The 19,181-nt window shown below is 47.2% G+C and overlaps 1 protein-coding gene across 4 annotated transcripts in view; it reads left to right on the top strand.

Moving 5' to 3' along the window:
* Nucleotides 1-19,181, top strand: part of LOC144946706 (ran-binding protein 9-like) — a 76,418-nt gene that overhangs the window by 23,094 nt on the left and 34,143 nt on the right. The window contains exon 1 of one of the 4 annotated variants that reach the window (XM_078875815.1): nt 15,870-15,889. The exons of the other annotated variants lie outside the window; for them this stretch is intronic. The gene's annotated coding sequence lies outside the window, so the exon portion shown is untranslated. Of the gene's footprint in view, nt 1-15,869; nt 15,890-19,181 lie in introns of those variants that run through there. 4 annotated transcript variants of the gene reach the window in all.

The raw sequence follows: 19,181 nt of genomic DNA on the forward strand, positions 1-19,181 counted from the left end.
TAGGAAATTTAAGTTCGACATTTACACCACCTACAGTGCTCGCATTGTCACATTTGTGAGGCAAAAATTAAGTGTTTTAGTTAAAATATTTTACCTGAAAGCACTTGATGGAACATCCTTTTTACAAGGGTGTGCAGAGTGTCGAGCGGACGAGAAAGAGCAAATGCATGATTACACGAATTCAAACTCCTTTAAATGGATAATGTATACAGGATAAGTAGTTGCCTTAAAATGTAAACCTGGTGCGGTGTGTAAATTCCAGCACTGGGGATATAAAGGCGGCCCTGGCGTGGCGCTGGCTCCCCTCGTTGGGCTGTGCCGGCCTCCGTAGGTGCTCGCCAACAGCACTTGCCCCATCAGCCTGTCGAAGGCTATGTGGGGGGATCTTTGTGTTTTGGGAAATGTGTGGAGGACGCTTAAGGTTGTTGTTGATGATGTGTGGAGGAGGTGGGGGGTGCGAGGGGATGGGCGACATGTTTTGTTTGTGCTGTCCATGCCCTGGGTCATGGGTCCAGAATACCCAACCCTCTTGTTTTGGGTTTGAGTTATGAGATGAAGGAGTCAAACGGGTGCATTACTGTGGTAGTGTTGTAAGTGACGTTTATCCTAAACAACATTTTACAAAGCAGTTTGCTTGTAAAAATGTGACCGTTCTTCGAGTCGGCTCCTTCTGTGTAACCCCTTCCTTGCTCTCTCACCTCCTGATGCTGAGTAACTGAGCCAGCTCAAAATATCCTTTTCTGGCAGGAATGTAAGCTATGGGAAAAAAAAAACCTTTATAATAATTAAACGGTGTTTAAAATGTTTGTAAATATTCATTGGTGTCCTTTTTAGCCAGTTGAACTTAAATGCCTGTTTTACTACTTAGTGTCATGTCCCCCTACTTTATTACCGCATAGTTAATTAAGAACAACTTAGTACATTTGTTTACAAGTTTCTCATAAAAAAACATATACGCGTGCGTTTGAGTCGGTGACTCGGCACTTACAAAAGGATTGTTTACAGGGTCTTTAATATCCGCTTTCTAGCAGACGGCAACGCTTTGGTAATTTTCCCGTATGACTTTTGGGTCACTGCAGGAATGGAATCTGTGTGGCTGTGGAAGCCAGCCTCGGCCGCTATAAAACGTCTGGGCTGCCCGAAAACGATAATGACGTTGTTTTGCCCTGCGCCATTTCAAGATGTGTCCTGTTGACCGCGCGTGGGCACGTCCCGGCTGCGGCGCTGGCACACCGACACAGATCGAGCGCCGTGGTGGTGGTGGTGTTTAAATCCAGACGAGCAGCGGGGTCTCCAGTCTAGCCAGATTGCCGATCCTCAGTCAGCGCAGAAGGTGACTGCAGCTAAGATGGAATTGAAAGAGTGGTAATATATATAATAAAGAAGGGTTTTCTGGATGTCCACAAGCCAATTTTATTTATATTTTGTACATAGCTTAGGTTGTGTGGGAGGGAATATTTTTGGAAGTAGCAAAATCTTAATTTTTATTTGTTACTTTATTTCCTTTCTTCCACAACTCGCATATCTACAACTCACATCAGGGTCAGCTGATCATGAGTTTATCCGGATACATTCATATAAAATGGCACACGTTTAGATTTACGATCCCCAAAAGAATGGCTCTGTGGAGGTTTTAGTGGCTATCGCCTTAAGGTCGCAGTTGGTCCCGTGCAGTGTGACGTTAAAGCCAATATAAAGCAAGCATTAGCAGTGAATGTTGTATTTCTAGCTTGCGTACCCACGTAAATTGTACAGTGCACGTTTTGCCGCGATAATCATAAACACTGCCACATGGCAGAAATGTGTGAGGCTGGCACTGCAGTTTATCGCTCTCTGTTGTAGGGCAGTGTTATATTGATGATAACGGTGACACGTCTTCAACTTATACATCAACTGCCAATTCAGTCCTCACAGTGCGCTTGTACTTTTGTGTTGAACAGATTTATGTTTTTGTGTTAAAACGGGAATATGTTCCAGTATAAAACAAATATTGATTCGACCGCTGTTGGCCATGGCGATGTTTTAACGGCAAACGTTCCGTGCCGCCACACTTCAGTGGAGCCCACTGGAGCTCTTGGTAAATCGCGGGCATCTTTCACGCGGTGCATACACAGCGCTTGCTCCACTCGTGGGATGCGCAAAGAGACTCTTTGGGCTGACGCGCGCTTGCGTGGACGCAAGCACCCGCGTGCTCTCGCAGTCCCTGGGATGCGTGTCACCGGTCACCACCGGGTCATGTGTAACTTGGCTCGCGTCAAGGGGACAAACAAGCCCAGACGTTTTGTTCACCCCGTCCCCTGTAATTGCTACAGCTGGCCCCGGGGGGAGGGAGGGGGACTGTTGGGGGGGAGGGGCTTGCTGGGGGGGGGCTTGTTTGGGGGGGCTTGTTGGGAGGAGCTATCAGGGCGGGGGGGGCTGTTGCTGCTGCTGGGGCCAAGCGGATATGGGGGCCTCCCAGCCCCAACAGCTGTTTTTGTAACCGGAGACGCACGCGGAACATCACGTGCCGGTGTTGTCCCAAAATATCAGCCAGCGCCGCTGCTGCTTCTGCCTCTCCACTGCCTTGGGCAGGCACACTGACTCACGAGCGAGCGAGCACTTACTCGATCATTCACTCGGTAAACTCCCAACCTAACCACTCACTCAACCGTTTGCTAATCGCCTCACACACTGGCTTAATTCCACTCCCGACACAACCTCTTTTGTATTCTTGCGTATGTTCATATGTTCAGAAACTAAATGCCAATGTTTGAGGTTTGCTAGCCACGAGAGGGGCTTCAAGAGAGAGTTTGTGGGATTGCTATTCTGCCCTTGAATGAGCGCAGACGACAGTGGTTTACTATACAGTCTCTAACCACTCACTCAATCGTTCACTCATTGTCTCACTCATAGCTCACGAGCTTCCATCGTCACTCAAGCACTCCAATTATTCGGTGCTCATCTCTTCACTCTCTTGCTTGCTCGCTTACTGAATGCTCACCCAGTTTACAGAGTTTGCGGAAAGGGGAAATAAATTGCTGAGCCCTCTAAATCCAGCAGTGCTGTGTAGTCCACGATCAAGCGATATTTGTTTAACTGGGTGAAAATCCTGAGATTCCTTTTCGCTTCCCAATAGAGACCTGTGTAACCTTAATTATGTAGTATCGTTTTTTTATTGTTTGTGACATTGAAGTCATAAGCATTGAAAGATTTAAAGCTCAAAATGTATATTTCCTTTAATTAGCCACACGAGAGAGACTCATTGAGGCCTGAGGGGATTGGATTTGCCTGACGACTCGTTTTCCCTGCAGTTCATGAGCAGGTAATTGTGTACACTGTGTGTGCTGTATGCGCATACCTGTACACAGCGACATGTGATGTCACGTAGCGATTATATCCACTTTACGACAGACACAACATACTTTGGTAATTTTCAGCTTTGGTGGCTCGTGGGTTGAAAATGACTAAATTGGCATTACCCACGCAGCAGCGGTCGGCGCCCCCTACGGGCAGACTAAGGCCTGCGTGGAGGTCAGGTGCCGAGTCGACTTGTGCCGCACAGCGACAACTGCCACTGGGGGTGCCCTTGAAAATGTTTGTGATGATGTAAGGCGCTTGCAAAATGCTCTGTACGTACGTGTGTATTTTGAACTTCTTTCGCACCGTCCGTAGCCAACCGCGCTAATTGTAGGTGCGGGGAAAGGACAAAAAACTAAACACAAAAAGCAGTTTTAAATGAATGAGTTTTCAATCTCGATGTAAAAGTTCACAGCTGCATCCTCTGATACTCCCGGCCGTAAGGAGCGTTCTATTAAATATACAAATATTATTAAACTAGTTCGTAAAGCCTCTCTTCGCCAGGGTAAAAGTTTTCAATAAATATAATAATTTACCTGATATGATTTGTTACAATTTTTATGTACGATCAGACTCGAAAAACGACTCCAAACATTAGTATTTTTCCACAAAAACATTGTTGACGACTTGATTCAACTTGTATTTAAAGACGTACCCATAGTAAACCACTCAATTTAAAGATTCCGTAATTTTTCTATTATAAAGAACAAAAATTTATGAACGTAATACTCTGTGAAGGGAACCTCCTGTCTTTGACCGTTTTCGTATTGTTCAGGTTTGAACATTTGAAGATGTGTATTTTTTGTTCAAACCCGATTTGATCTGAAATATCTCAAACAATAAATAATAGAACAATGGTTCTAGTTTTAATTTTATTTGCTGTTTAATGCTCTAACAAACGAAAACAATTGAATCTTATATTTTGAATGGTTTCTGAATGACATGCACGAACATGTTTATGGGGCACTTAAAATCAATATTTGGCATCTTTAAAATTAAAAAGCTCAGATTTTCTGATTTTTTTTATGTTGTTTGTGTCCTAAAAGCTACCGATGTACCAAATTTCAGCTTTGTACCTTGTCGGGAAATACCCTAGACGTTACTGGATGTACAGATTAAGGTCTTTCTTTATATCGAGAGATTCAGCGGGTCATGGACTGATGGCTATTAAATAGGCGAATCAAGACGCTAATATTGGGTAATATAATAAGTACAGATATCCTTATTGTGCTCCGTAACAACTTTGTGGTGTAAGTGACCACAAAGTACATCCAACATAATAACCTTGTTCCACAGATTCTATTTATTGGGCACTTATTTAGGGAAGCCGCTTTCCCCACTGTGTACGGCCTTAGCTAAACGCCGCGGTACTTCTCCGAGGCTTAGGCAGCAAGCAGACACCACGAGTCACCGAAAATCACCATCAGGTGGAGAAACCTGTGCACAATATCTAGACCCTTAATACAGATCTAATTATGTGATGTGCACACACGCATACACTAACCAAGGCAAACACCTCTTATTAACTTACAGACTGGGGGAGGTGGGAAGGGACATTTTAATGAGCGCCTATTAAAGGTGACACTGCACCGTGGGGGTGGTGAGCCAGCACTCTGCTGCTGCTGCTGCCCCTTCGTCTCCAGAGTGCTGCTGCTGCTGTTTACGCTGGTTTATTTCAAGTCTTTTTAAAATATAATTACAACAGTATATTTCGATACAGGCGTCCCTCACTTGCCACTCCGCCCCCCCCCTCCATCGCGCCAATTCGCAGTTACGCGATTCATCTTTTAGGGACGTACAGTTACGCCCTCAAAAAAAAAGTTAATTTAAAAAATATTACGGTTTTGTTTCTATGATTACTGTACGAATGCTTCGTTATCTCCAACTCACTTCAGTGGCGAATTTGTTGTTGTCGTCCGGTTTATGATGCTGATTGGCATGCAATCACCATTCTCTCTCTTTGCCCTGTCCAAACGTGAACCGCTGCAATGTCTTATTGCTTTGTAACTCGGAGTGAGGCGGCGGCGGTCGTGGGGCTGCCAGTTCGTTTTATGAAACGTTTTCTGACCGCCTTTGCAGACTTTCCTGTTTTCGCGTTGTATGTATGCACGTTGAACTTCTTTCGCATGTTACGTAGCCAACCGTGCTAATCGGAGGCGCGGGGTCCCGCTGTGTGTGGGCCGTGTGCTCGCTGCTAACGTTTAGAGATTGTACATTTGGCATTGCAGGGTGTCGTGGTTTGAGTTGTAAAACAACCAGGCACATTCACCAATAACACTGGTCGTTAAAAGAAAAATATACATAATGGGTGACGTTTCGGGCTGTGGACCTTCTTTGTAGCACAAATAGGGCGGTCAGAGAAACATTGGATAGTTCTATTACATGTAGCAATATGTTCATGAGCGAGATGCCAATGTTGAGAGTTTCAGGAGAGAGTTGGTTTAGTTTTGCTGTTCCTCCTCCGTTGAAGGTGCACAGGCAGACCACAGTGGTTTACCAAGTGGTCGATTGTGGATAATAATCCGAGTTGGAGACTGCACTCTACACCATGCGGCCTGATGAGAAATACAAACATTACTGGATTCATCTTCAGTCATGTGTCATTAAGTCTCAGGTGTGATACCAGTATCACGTGAATTGGTCCCCTGTTATGTGGATTTTTTTAACGTATGAAGGTGTTGCCTGTATTTCATCCTCTTCCTCGTGATACTGTGGATGAAAGATTGTGGATTAAGGGGTTTTCTTGGGACAGCAGGCTAACATCGCTGGGTCTGCCCAGGTAACACACTGTGTGTCTGCCCTTTATCCAGAGAAGCCCTCATCTTGAGTCTTCACACACATCGCGAGGCTCCTGCATTGTGGCGTTTGAGTAAATCCTTTTTAACGAGCGCTTTACACAAAGCAGGAAACCGGGGTACCTAACCCACAGAAAATCCACGCATTCCAGAAGATAACACTTAAGTTCACACAGATGGGGTCCCTAACCAACTTCTGTACGGTTGGCTTACCATGGCTATATATCCTAGCTTATTGCAGATAAAAGGAGTTTCATTGCCTGTTTCTTGCGATCTTTGAAATAATTATTTTAAAATAATGTAAACATTCACAATTACATATAGATGTTAAACACATGCAGTGAATGAGAATTCGTGAAGTCCATGATTAATTTCTCCTTAGTCGACGTGCTTTGTATTGCACCTTGTTGCTTGTGTTACCGGCAGCCGGAATGGAGGTTTGGTGTCCCGTAACCCCGCGTTTGTCGCCACGGGTGACGTGGAGTTAAAGGATTTCAAATAACTGTGTTCTGTCACGAGTGATGGATGGAGAGGGGGTAGTGTAGGTAAACTAAAAAACAATGGATCTGGGTGGATATCAGCGTGTAAACACTTGGATCTTTTTGTAAACATGGGCATGGTGCCGATAAGACTTGACGCACCATACCAGCCATGTGTATAACACACCATACCAGCCATGTGTGTATACAGTGAGGGAAAAAAGTATTTGATCCCCTGCTGATTTTGTACGTTTGCCCACTGACAAAGAAATGATCAGTCTATAATTTTAATGGTAGGTTTATTTGAACAGTGAGATACAGAATAACAACAACAAAATCCAGAAAAACGCATGTCAAAAATGTTATAAATTGATTTGCATTTTAATGAGGGAAATAAGTATTTGACCCCTCTGCAAAACATGACTTAGTACTTGGTAGCAAAACCCTTGTTGGCAATCACAGAGGTCAGACGTTTTTTGTAGTTGGCCACCAGGTTTGCACACATCTCAGGAGGGATTTTGTCCCACTCCTCTTTGCAGATCTTCTCCAAGTCATTAAGGTTTCGGGGCTGACGTTTGGCAACTCGAACCTTCAGCTCCCTCCACAGATTTTCTATGGGATTAAGGTCTGGAGACTGACTTCTTGAGCCACTCCTTTGTTGCCTTGGCCGTGTGTTTTGGGTCATTGTCATGCTTGAATACCCATTCACGACCCATTTTCAATGCCCTGGCTGAGGGAAGGAGGTTCTCACCCAAGATATGATGGTACATGGCCCCGTCCATCGTCCCTTTGATGCGGTGAAGTTGTCCTGTCCCCTTAGCAGAAAAACACCCCCAAAGCATAATGTTTCCACCTCCATGTTTGACGGTGGGGATGGTGTTCTTTGGGTCATAGGCAGCATTCCTCCTCCTCCAAACACGGCGAGTTGAGTTGATGCCAAAGAGCTCAATTTTGGTCTCATCTGACCACAACACTTTCACCCAGTTGTCCTCTGAATCATTAAGATGTTCATTGGCAAACTTTAGACGGGCATGTATATGTGCTTTCTTGAGCAGGGGGGACCTTGCGGGTGCTGCAGGATTTCAGTCCTTCACGGCGTAGTGTGTTACCAACTGTTTTCTTGGTGACTATGGTCCCAGCTGCCTTGAGATCATTGACAAGATCCTCCCGTGTAGTTCTGGGCTGATTCCTCACCGTTCTCATGATCATTGCAACTCCACGAGGTGAGATCTTGCATGGAGCCCCAGGCCGAGGGAGATTGATAGTTCTTTTGTGTTTCTTCCAATTGCAAATAATCGCACCAACTGTTGTCACCTTCTCACCAAGCTGCTTGGCGATGGTCTTGTAGCTCATTCCAGCCTTGTGTAGGTCTGCAATCTTGTCCCTGACATCCTTGGAGAGCTCTTTGGTCTTGGCCATGGTGGAGAGTTTGGAATCTGATTGATTGATTGCTTCTGTGAACAGGTGTCTTTTATACAGGTAACAAGCTGAGATTAGGAGCACTCCATTTAAGAGTGTGCTCCTAATCTCAGCTCGTTACCTGTATAAAAGACACCTGGGAGCCAGAAATCTTTCTGATTGAGAGGGGGTCAAATACTTATTTCCCTCATTAAAATGCAAATCAAGTTATAACATTTTTGACATGCGTTTTTCTGGATTTTTTTGTTGTTATTCTGTCTCTCACTGTTCAAATAAACCTACCATTAAAATTATAGACTGATCATTTCTTTGTCAGTGGGCAAATGTACAAAATCAGCAGGGGATAAAATGCTTTTTTCCCTGGCTGTAACACCATACCAGCAGATGTGTGTAGTGAGTTCAACTGAGTCGCAGACTTTCTCTTGGAGGCAACACATTTATTTAACTCCAACACACGGAGTAACTGCCCCTTAACAGAATAACAACCTATGGTGGTGACCACCAGGCTAACTACTTTACTTTAATTACAACGTAACTGCTACAACGGACCGGACCACAGCTTGGGTCCAGGTCCACGTGTTGGAGACTCTGTAGGACGTAGACGAATGTTTCTTCAGGATGAACAACAACGCCGGTCCCCCTGGGGGACCCGGCTTAGATCCTCTGCGGCATGGCCGGCTCCGCCCTTGGCCACGACCACCTTCCAGAACCCTCGAGCAGGATCTGGACCCCGACCACGTGACCACCCCGAGCCCCCACTTTGGGCCCCTTTGTAGACATAACCAGTCACGTGTCCTCTGGGGTCAACCAGAGTGCCACAGCCTCCAGTAACCCCTTCCCTATGGCCAGCACTCGCACGCCCGATCCTGTAGGGCTGGCACTGCACGCCGAGCGTGGTGCCATCCAGCGCTATCCATCAGCGCTGATCGAGCCCCTCTAGGGCTGGTACTACACCCCACGTGGTGTCTGCGATGTCAATACATCGCACGCCGTGCCTCTCTAGGGCCGGCATTACACAGTGACATCCCGTGATGTCACGACATCTGTATGAAGCTTGGTAAAACAAGATTGCCAGCTGGGATAGCACAAACATGAAGTTATCCCGATAGACACAGCAAAGTAATTCGTGTGAGTAATTCCTGTTGAGGCTGACATGTTACAGAGTCAATTCAACTCCCATCTTCATCATCTGTCTGCGATGAGTAAAGTGAGTCTCACCTGGTGTATGTGTTTCTGTGTGGGGGTGGTGAAGGGGGCAGCGTCAACAGTGGTTGTTATTTGATGGGGCCTGGATCCCCCGTAGGAACACTCAGGTTCCAACATGGGCTCATGAACAACAAGAGTGATCCCCAGTGTTTGAAAACACAAGGCCACTCTGACTTTGACAGAGATACATATATATAGACAAGAGGACTAAAGGGGAGGTTTATATGGGACAGAAAGGCCCCACATCTCTGGCAGTCTTGATTTCAACTGTTAAAGGGATGAGATGGTATACAGGAGGTTGTGGGTTCAGATCCCGACCCATAACCCTGTATATTTGGAGTTTGCGTGTCTCTCCCTGTGGCCATGTGAATTTTTATCCAGGTGCTCCTGTTTTTCCCCTCCACATTTAGAATCAACGTGCGCTTTGGAGTATTTGGCTGATATAAAGTTCCACTTGATCAGCCACTCTGTTGAGCTATCATTTGTGATAGCCAGGTCACTTCTGAAAAAGAGCTGCACAACTCAGTGGGCCCTTACCTGGTAAAAATAAACATAGATGGCAGTAGAGTATCAGAAGAGAGGTGGACGCCGCTCCACATCGTGCGAGCACGCGAGCAGTCATGACCTTGAGTGGTGGTGACGAGCAGGTGGCGGCCGTGGTGGTTGGAGAGTGGAGAGAGTGGTGTGAAGGGCTCGAGCTGGTCATGTTGAGACCACCGAGGGCAGCGGCACGAGCCAGATTTACCCAGTGCTTTGGGCCACGGTTGGTGGATCACGGAGAGATTAATCCCGTGTGTGAGAACTCATCCGAAGGCAAAGCGTTGTATACAATGCGGGGCATCCAGTCATTTTTTTTGCAATCTTATAGCATAAAAGCCTCATGCCCCAGTGTATGCCCGTATATCCTGTGCGTTTGCAAAACATTCCAAGCATCGTCTTTCTGAAAGAGAGTTCCGGGATCTGGACTGTCAGAAGGAGCAAGATGGCAAAATAGCGTGTCCACTCATGAAAGATGGTTCTCGAGCCTCCGTAATCGAGATGATAATGCTCTAATGGCGAGTGATGGTTTAATAAACGTGATTTACTGCCTATGCATCACCATGGCACTGCTGGCTGAGCACCAACTCGGAACCGTAGTCATGCATTCAAATTGCACTCGGGGATCCACTCAGACAATCATTTTTTTCAGAGCATCGCTTTGTGGGAGACACTAAAACCTAGTCAGGAATGTGGGGAATTTGCTCGCCGTCGAAGAAAGAAGGTGGTCATGGCATTGCACGCTTTCCGGTGGCACTTCTGCGGCTGTCTGGAACGCTCTTCTGATATTAGGAAGCCACTGGAGCTGTGCATTTTTTAAAAATCACCTTGATTGAAAAACGAATTTCTTTAAAAATGCTTTTTGTGTTTAGTTTGTTGTCCGATTAGCGCGGTTGGCTAAGTACGGTGCGAAAGAAGTTCAACATACACACGTGCGCGCGTACAATATCCATCACTGCCATTGACGAGTAGCGCCCCATTGCTCGCTGGAGCCGGGAGGCACTTTGACTCAACGTCACGACAACAGAGCTGGATCTGTTCTAGATTAGTATTTTAAGATGCTTTGTTATTCACCCTTGGGCTTAACGATCGCGTGGTGACCATTAACTCTGCGTTCCCTTGAGCCTCGGAAACTCGAGCGGCGGCACATTTTGTCTCGGGGAACTCTTACGTAACTTTCGTGGAAAAGCGGGGCCCGCCGACAGCGACGCTTATTGCCGTGTTTTGAATCGCATCGGGTAGCCCAAAAATAAATAATATTAATAAAACGTCGTCGTCCCCGTATCGGCGGGGGGCGGCCCTTACGTAAGAGGAGGTGGGGGAGCGCGCTCGCCGGGGAAGTGATGCGGCGGCGGTGAGCGGACGGTGAGTGGACGTTCGCCGCACAGCATTCTGGCAGGCCCGGGCAGGTCTCGGCTGACGTTGGCCCCAATTTTAGCCAGAACGACAACAGCCTCAGGAATTCTGCACGGGGTGGGTGACACGTGGGGATGGTGGGGTGGGTGACGTGGTCTGGGGGTGACGCGGTGCAGGTTACGCCGTGTGGGGCGATAAGGTGTGGGGGCAACGCGGTGTGGAGGTGACGCGTTCCGCGGTGTGGGGGCGACGTGGTGCAGGTTACGTGGTGTGGGGGGCTTGACGGGCCAAACGGTCTCACACTTGCTGCACGGCAGCGCCTGCTGCCGTGTGAGCCGAACCTTTGACAGCAGCAGCAATGGCGAGATACTGCACTTAAATGCTAGGCAGCGTTCTGGGTTAAGTAGGTAGGTGGGTGGACGAGTGTGGCTGGGCAGTAGTGGATAGGTTGGTGAATAGAGAGGCAGACATTAAGTAAAATAGATAGGTTTGTCGTAGGTAGGTCAGTACATTTATGTATAGGTAGCTAAGTGCATGTGTTGCTAAGTGGGGAGGTGAGTATAGGCAAGGACGTTGATCAACTCTGTCTGCAGCACCAACCGGATGTGGAGTGGACACTGCAGCCGTCAGACTGCCGCGTTCCTCCTCAAGGTCGCCTCGGGGGGGGTGGGGGGGGGTATCTCTCGCGCTACGAAGGACATGGAGCCACACAAGTTGACTGTGACCAGGCATTTTGGTTCCTTTCTCACGAATTGTGAGAAACCCTCCTGGAAATCAAGGCAGTTGTTTGGCCTGCTAAGGGAAAGTGTCAGATGACTGCCAGCTTGTAAATCAATTAGCAGCGGGGTTATAGAAGTGAGTTGTGGGGGGGGACAGGACCCTCGGAGGTAGAGCGAGGGGGGGGCTACATAGCATGTGTAGGGAGAGAGTTGCTTCAGTGTTGAATCGTCAATGTCAGCGCCCATGCAGGAGCTGATAATTAATAATTAGTTATGACATTTAGTATTTGCACCATTCTTATCGCGCAATGCTCTCAGAGATGCACCGGGTTTCACAGACGCGGGCTGCATTATCACAGCAGCGGGCGATGCTGTGATAATGCAAACGTGGCAAATTTGTATCCATGGCGCCGGCATGTGACAGCCTGCTTGTTTCAAACTACGTCAGGGGGTCTTTAACATGCACGGGGAAGCAAGACGACGCTTAATTTACCATTAATACACCCGCGGTCGTAACTAGGCCGCCTGCTAGATTCGACCTGCGAACATCTGCAAGAAGCACTTCGATATTCCGAGCAAATAGCATCTTCCCAGGTGGGGGCGGCGACGGCCGTCTGTCGTGTTTTTGTATCGTTTGTTGTAACTGTTCTTCCCTGCCCCTCTTGGGTATCTCTGAAAAAGAACTTTACAGAGTATCGGATTCCTCCACAATGTATAAATATTCTGATTCTGAAATATTCTGATGCTGGCACAAACACGCGCGTAGCAAGTGGCCCCGTCACGTCACCTTGCTGCTGCTGCTGCCGCCGTTCATTTTCCTTGTGCTGCTGTGCGTGACCGAGGGGGGCCGGCTCTGCGAGACGATGAGATGTGCGCCTCCGTCCTGTGCGTAAATTGCGCTGGATGGGACCGTGTTTCTTCAGTTCCCCGTCGACTCAAGTAGATCATTCAGACTTTAATCGGCGATAGAAAAACACAACAACAAAGAGCAGTTCCCTCTGGCTGTCAATTACAAAGGTCATTTATTTTTTGCTCAAGAGCCCCATTTATTTTTTTTAAACGCGCAGTCTCCAGAAACCTCTCCGTGCACGCCGCTGTCTGCGACCCCCCCTCCCCCCGACGGTTCTATATCGGGGAAGTGTTGTCCTTAATTTTTTTATTTGTAAGTTATTTCAGTTGCAAAGGCACCCCCGCTGGAACGATTGTTTTGGCCAAGTCAAGAGATTTGCGAAGGTAGGGTTCTGTGTGGAACAGTGGCCTGCACCTCCTGTTTGTTGCAAAGATCTTTATCACTCTTTATCGGAGCAGGGACTGTGTGTGCGGTTAATACAAACACAACTTAGCCAACACAAACCTGCAGCTCACCACCGTGATCAATATACTGGACACGAATAATTAACCCCATCCCCCTCAAAATCCATCCACCAATCCCACTCACAATCAACTGAATTGTCCTTTCAATTAAGAAGTAATTTCTTTGTCAGTTTTTATTGCCTCATTTTTGCATTGTTTCTCGACAGGCAGTTCAGTCTCGTTTGTGACTCTTCCCTGAATGTAATGTCGAGCTGTGATTGGTGTAAATCGCAGCCAGTGGCTTCTTACACCCGTGGTTCAGTGCAGGCATTGTGTACAAGAATCGCTGGTCAACTCAACTGCCACCAGTCCCTTGCTAAACGTCTGGAGGGAATGACGGTCATATGTTGTCCCTTTTATAGAGTGGATGTTAAATACCTTGGCATAATTCCGAAGAGTGTACAATACAGTTTTAATTTCATTTCAAGATGTTAAATCGCAGGGGAAAGCACACAACCACCGGTTGAGCCAGTGGATGGCTTGCAGATTTGAAAGGAGGCATTGATTGCATTGAGAGCCGAATGTTGCGTACCAGTTTTGGAACAAAATCCATAATGTCCATGATGGTTACGTGCATCTATTGGTTACCTGCTTAAAACACCATCTATCAATATGAGCAACCCTGCATTCGACTTAATTTGGAGGCTCGGATTCAATCTTGATCTTGGCCATGCCACTATAAACACTTTGAGACGAGCCTTATGGTCTCCTGCCCCTTTCTTTTCAGATGAATTTGCAGCCTTGGCCTAGTGCCCAGATCGTAAAAATAACACGTTGATGTTGTGGCTCACCACGTGGAAAGCAAAACAGGTTAAACTACGTCTTTAATTTCCCAATGCATTGACCATGGGCCTGTCTTGGAGTGAAGCAGAGAAGGCTGCTAAAGACTGCCCGGCATGGCGTGAGCTGTTTGCGGCCTTAAGTTCCACAGGGAGCGAACAGGAGTAAGTAAGTAACGTCTCCTGTCCGCTTGTCGCAGCTCTTATTGGAGAAGTTGCGAGTGCACTCGTTCATCGTTCCTGCTTGTGGGATGTCCCCAACACTCGGTGGTGTCGGGGGCGGTTCATAGCCCCCCCCTCCCCTTTACCGTCGTCGTGCTCCACACCGCTATTGATTGTTGCCTCGGCTGTTTAATCAAACGTGTGCGACATTGTGACAAAATGCCTTCCCCTCTGCACTGCGGTGTGACACACGATGCAGCAGCTTCTTTCTTGTACGCTGCACTTTGACCCCGTTTTATGTATTCGGTTGCACCAGGCGTGCGTTGTGTCGGTTTCTGCCCCCTGTGTGCAGTGAATGGTGATTGTGTTTTGCCCCAATAATCAAAACAAATCCACCGCTAATCAGCTAATGCACTTCATCTCCCTGTGAGACCTGACTGAGATATTTTTTGTCTACACAAGTGGCTCTTAATATCAATGTATTTTTTTCTGGTTTATTGGTCAGAGTTGGGCTCTCTGATACGGGAATACTCCATTAATTCCTCCGCTAGCAGAGCACCCGTTTTTATTCTGCTGAAGGTGACGTCGCTCTATTCTTCCAGGATTTTAAGTCGCCCGTCAAAAAAAAAACTCTTCCGTGCCATTTCGATTTGTCTCTTGAATTAATTCCCACAACCCCCTTGCATTACGCACATTGTGTTAGTCCCAGTGTAACAGGCCGTAGTATACCCACAGGCCGTAGTGTACCCGGGGTTAAAACGGCCTAGGCTAGATTATACCCGGGTATATTATGGCCTAGGCCAATTTATACTCTGGGGTATATTATGGCCTAGGCCAAATTATGCCCCTCTAGGCCAAATCATACCCCCATGGTAGTAATAGTGTTGAGCGATATACACATGAATTACTAAATTTTTCCAACATTTTATTTAAAACTGTAAACACATAGACTTTGATTGCTTCAACCACAAAAAAATAATAATAACCCTAACCCTAAAAATGCTTTAATTGATCAAATTGAGATTCTTACTTCCATTTATACGCTTTTTAGATATCGATTGAAGTTCGTTGTCGGCTGTTTTCTGTGGATAATTGCCTTTGAACTTTCACTTTGGGCATATTTTGGCTTGGAGGGGTATGGTCTGGCCCAGTCTAGTTTAAACCCCCGGGTATAGTTTAGCCTAGGATACTTTATGCCCCCGGGTATACTCTGGCCTGGGCCAAACTATACCCGGGTTTAATCGGGGCAGGGGTTATTTTAGCCTGTTACACCGGGTCGCCCTCGCAAAAAAGGTGGCACGGTTTCAATGGTCTCATTGAAGACGCTTGAACCTGTGTGACCTGACTTCGGTTCAGAGCTGCAGCTTCCCCCTTCACCGATCCACACTGACCAGCGCGGTGAAGTATGGTCAAACAACCCTCGTGACTGACAGATTACAGGGAGGCCTTCATCCAGCAGTTAATGGATAAAGTATTGTATCTCATTATTATATATTACAATGTGCTTTTCTGGAGTGTGAAAAATAATTTCCTAATGTGGCTTGATGCAAATCGCCCACTATCTTCCTGCCAGAACGCTCATTGAGCAACATCAACATTTGTCTCAACGCTTGGCTAAGAATTGATGAGTTGATAATGAGGGCCCACCGTGGCAGGCGGCCGAAGGGGTTGTCCGAGCGGTCCGTGCCGCGTGTGCCACTTGGGCGACTGGCACCGAGACAGCGTCTCGTCCCTCCCCACAGCTGCTCGTGAGTTCTTCAGGGATTTCTGCAGGGCGCTGTTGTTGTTCCGAGACGGCGTCTCGTCCCTCCACATTTAGAAACCGGCGTTCAGAGCGTTTTAGAGTATTTGGCTGCTATGAATGTCCACCGGAATAAGCCACTTTCGTTGAATTGTCATTTGTGGCCAGGTCACTTCTGAAAATAAGCTTTTTAGCTCTGTAGGCTTTACCTTGTAAATTAGAAATCGTTCTTCTGAAGCTGGCGATCTGCCCTGTGATAAACGCAAATGATGCAATGATACTATCTGAATCATAATCTGTTTTTCCTAGAGGAATCCGATGAGCTATAAAGCTCTTTTCCACAGACGTCCAGTACTATGGTCACTCACGAGCGTCGTACACTGTGGTGTGCTGGCGTCATGGCGCAAATCTTAACTTCAAACTCTTCCTGCTCTCTTCCCCCTCCGTTCCGTGATCGATGCTTTGCACCGGGCTCGTGTTGAGTTGTAATATAAAAGAGATATACATTTCATGTTTAAACTTTATTAATGTGTTGTTGATGCAGACAAGCATTCTTTAGCTCTCTCAGAGTTTTAACAGATGAGTTAACTGGCCTGTCTTGAATTGAGCAAGGTTATAAGAGCTTGGGAAAAGAGCCATGGGAGGGGAAAGACTCCCAAAAATGTTCTGACCGTTGCCACATTTGTTGGAATGATTGGCACATTCCTCGAGTATATTTGCTAATGGGGAAGGCAAGTCCCCAGGCAGGAGATGGGAAGGCGCTCAAATTCAAAAAGCAGGTTCGTGACTCACCGGACTTGCCCGCGGGCAGCAAATGGCCATTCCAGGGGGGTTCCCGTCATCGGTGAAGGTGTAATCTCTGTGTGATCCGCCAATCTCACTGCCCTACACGTTGCTGGGTTATGGGTGTAGCATCGCCACCACACCCAAAGTTTTGCCTTTTTTTGTCCATGTGTTTTATATTAAATACACGAAGAGCCTCAAATTATTCTTACCGGGCTAAGGGAAGGTACAACCAAAACACATTTGGAGTTATTTTACTTATATTAATCCAAGGCAGTGGCAGTTGCAATCCGCTTGTGAAATTTGAAGACGTCCGATTAACGTCTCAACCTTGGCACCCTGCTACAGGTTGGCGTGCAGCTATTACGGGTTTCAACTACCCCTCTGTGCGTCGGGTTCCATTGACGAGCGTGCATAGAGTGGGGCTCCCAGCGTGCACTGCATGCCGTCATGTGGTCGGGATCTTGTTAAGGCTATATGGGGGGGATCTTTGTGTTTGGGATCTTGGGGGTCTCGTGTCATGCGAGGGGGATGCCCGTGCAAGGCCACTGGAGGGCGCTGTAAGCGGTGCGCCTGGAGGTCACAGGTCAAGAGGAAAAGTGAAAAGTTATTTCTGGCTCTAGTTAGTATAGAGCTGGTGGTGTTCATCTCCAGTTTACGGCCCTCAAGCCAGTGGCGGAAATTCCACATTCCAGAGGCGGGGGACGAGGCTATCCATAGGACAGCCGCTGTTTACTTCCCCACACAATGGTACCCCGGGTGACCCCGGGTGGATAATTGGATGTCAACACCCAACCATCCCTCCCGATTATTTAATTTGATGTTAAGTGCCTGATAGGTATGGATCTACCAAAGAAGACGTAATTTTTTTAATTCGTATGAACAGCCTAATCAAGCTTTGCTGCGGCCGTTTCTGTGGAAGTGGTGGTTGTGTGTGTGGTTATAGTGGTTAGCGCAATGTACTTTGACTATTTACTATTATTTACTATTTTATTTTACCAGGTAAGGCCCACTGAGCTGTATAGGTCTTTTTCAGAAGCGACCTGGCCACAAATGATAGCGCAACAAAAGTGGCTTATGTGAAAATTTATAGTAGTCAAATATTCTTAAGACATAGAGTTTAGGAATCGGGTTTGGGGTCAGAGGTTAGGGTTTTGGTTTAGGTTCTAGATTTGAAGCTTTTGTGACTGCAAGGATTCATACTCTTTGGTTTTTTCGGTAAAGTCACGTGACTTTACCGAAAAAACCGAAGAGTAAGTTTTGGTTTAGGGTTAGGGTTTAATTTAGAATGTATGGTTTGTCTTGAGCGATTAACATCCAGAGTTAGAACCCGGTGACCTGAGTTTGATTCCCAATCACGGCCAGCACTAACGCCGGTGGCGATTATCTGAACTGGACCTGGGCCGCCCCGAGATAGACTCAGCTCCACATGAGTGCCTGGTGCGGTGTGTAGTCAACATCGCCACTGGGTGAGACTAAGGTGGCCGAGCGGGCGTGGAGCTGGCCACCCACCACCTTGTGTGCTGTGCTGGCCTTCATAGGCGCTGATGCTATTCGCTCACAGCTCTTGCCCCAACAGTCTGTTCGAGGCTACACGGGGGAATATTTGAAAGGTTTGATGACGAGGGTTGTTGATGGTGGTGATGTTCTTAGCTACAATTATGTCATATTGCCATCACTGTGCACCCCGGCGACCAAAGTTAATTTCCCGCTCGCCATCAAAATCGGTGACAAATATCTGAACTGACCCTGAACTTCCTGTAGGTCAACTCGGCCTTAAATGAGTACCAGGTGTGGTGTGTTAACAGCATTGGGGAGTTGAAGGCAGCCGGGTGTAGTGCCGGCTACCCACCCCCTCGCGCCGTGCTTCCTTAATAGGTGCTCGCTCACAGCACTTGCCCCAACAATTCGTTAGAGGCTATGCTGGGGCATATTTGTCTTTCTATGCACATTCGCTGTGGAAGTGGTGGTACGTGTGTGTGCGTGTCTGTACGCGCTACCACAGCTCGCGTGGTTTAATGCTCCGCTGCGTAGGGCATCCAAAGAGGACGTTTAATATCACGTTTATAACATAATTGGTGATAAAAAAAAATATCCTTAGAGTCGCCCATCGCAAAAATAAAAAAATAACTAATCACAGTCACACCACGTTTCCATTACCACCAGCTTAACGATCAGATGGTGTGTAATGGTGTAGGTCAGGGGTCGGCAACCTGCGGCTCCGGAGCCGCATGCGGCTCTTTTGAACCTTGACCGCGGCTCTGGGGCGGATGCTAGCGAGGGGAGGAGGCGCACTGTGACACCTGCTCTGGCGTTGCCGCTGCTGACAGGTCGCCGCTCAGCTCCACACTGCCCGCCCGGTGACAGGCAATAACGTTGCCGTTGCTTTGTCACATGTTTGGAAGAAGTAAAAACCTTCCTGGGCAGCAAAGAGCTCACCTTTGCTGAGCTGGAACAGCCAGAGTGGCTGGAAAAATTACATTTTATGGTAGACATGACAGCACATCTAAACACGC

This window comes from Lampetra fluviatilis, chromosome 42 (genome assembly GCF_964198595.1).
Source record: "Lampetra fluviatilis chromosome 42, kcLamFluv1.1, whole genome shotgun sequence".
NCBI classification, from domain to species: Eukaryota; Metazoa; Chordata; class Hyperoartia; order Petromyzontiformes; family Petromyzontidae; genus Lampetra; species Lampetra fluviatilis.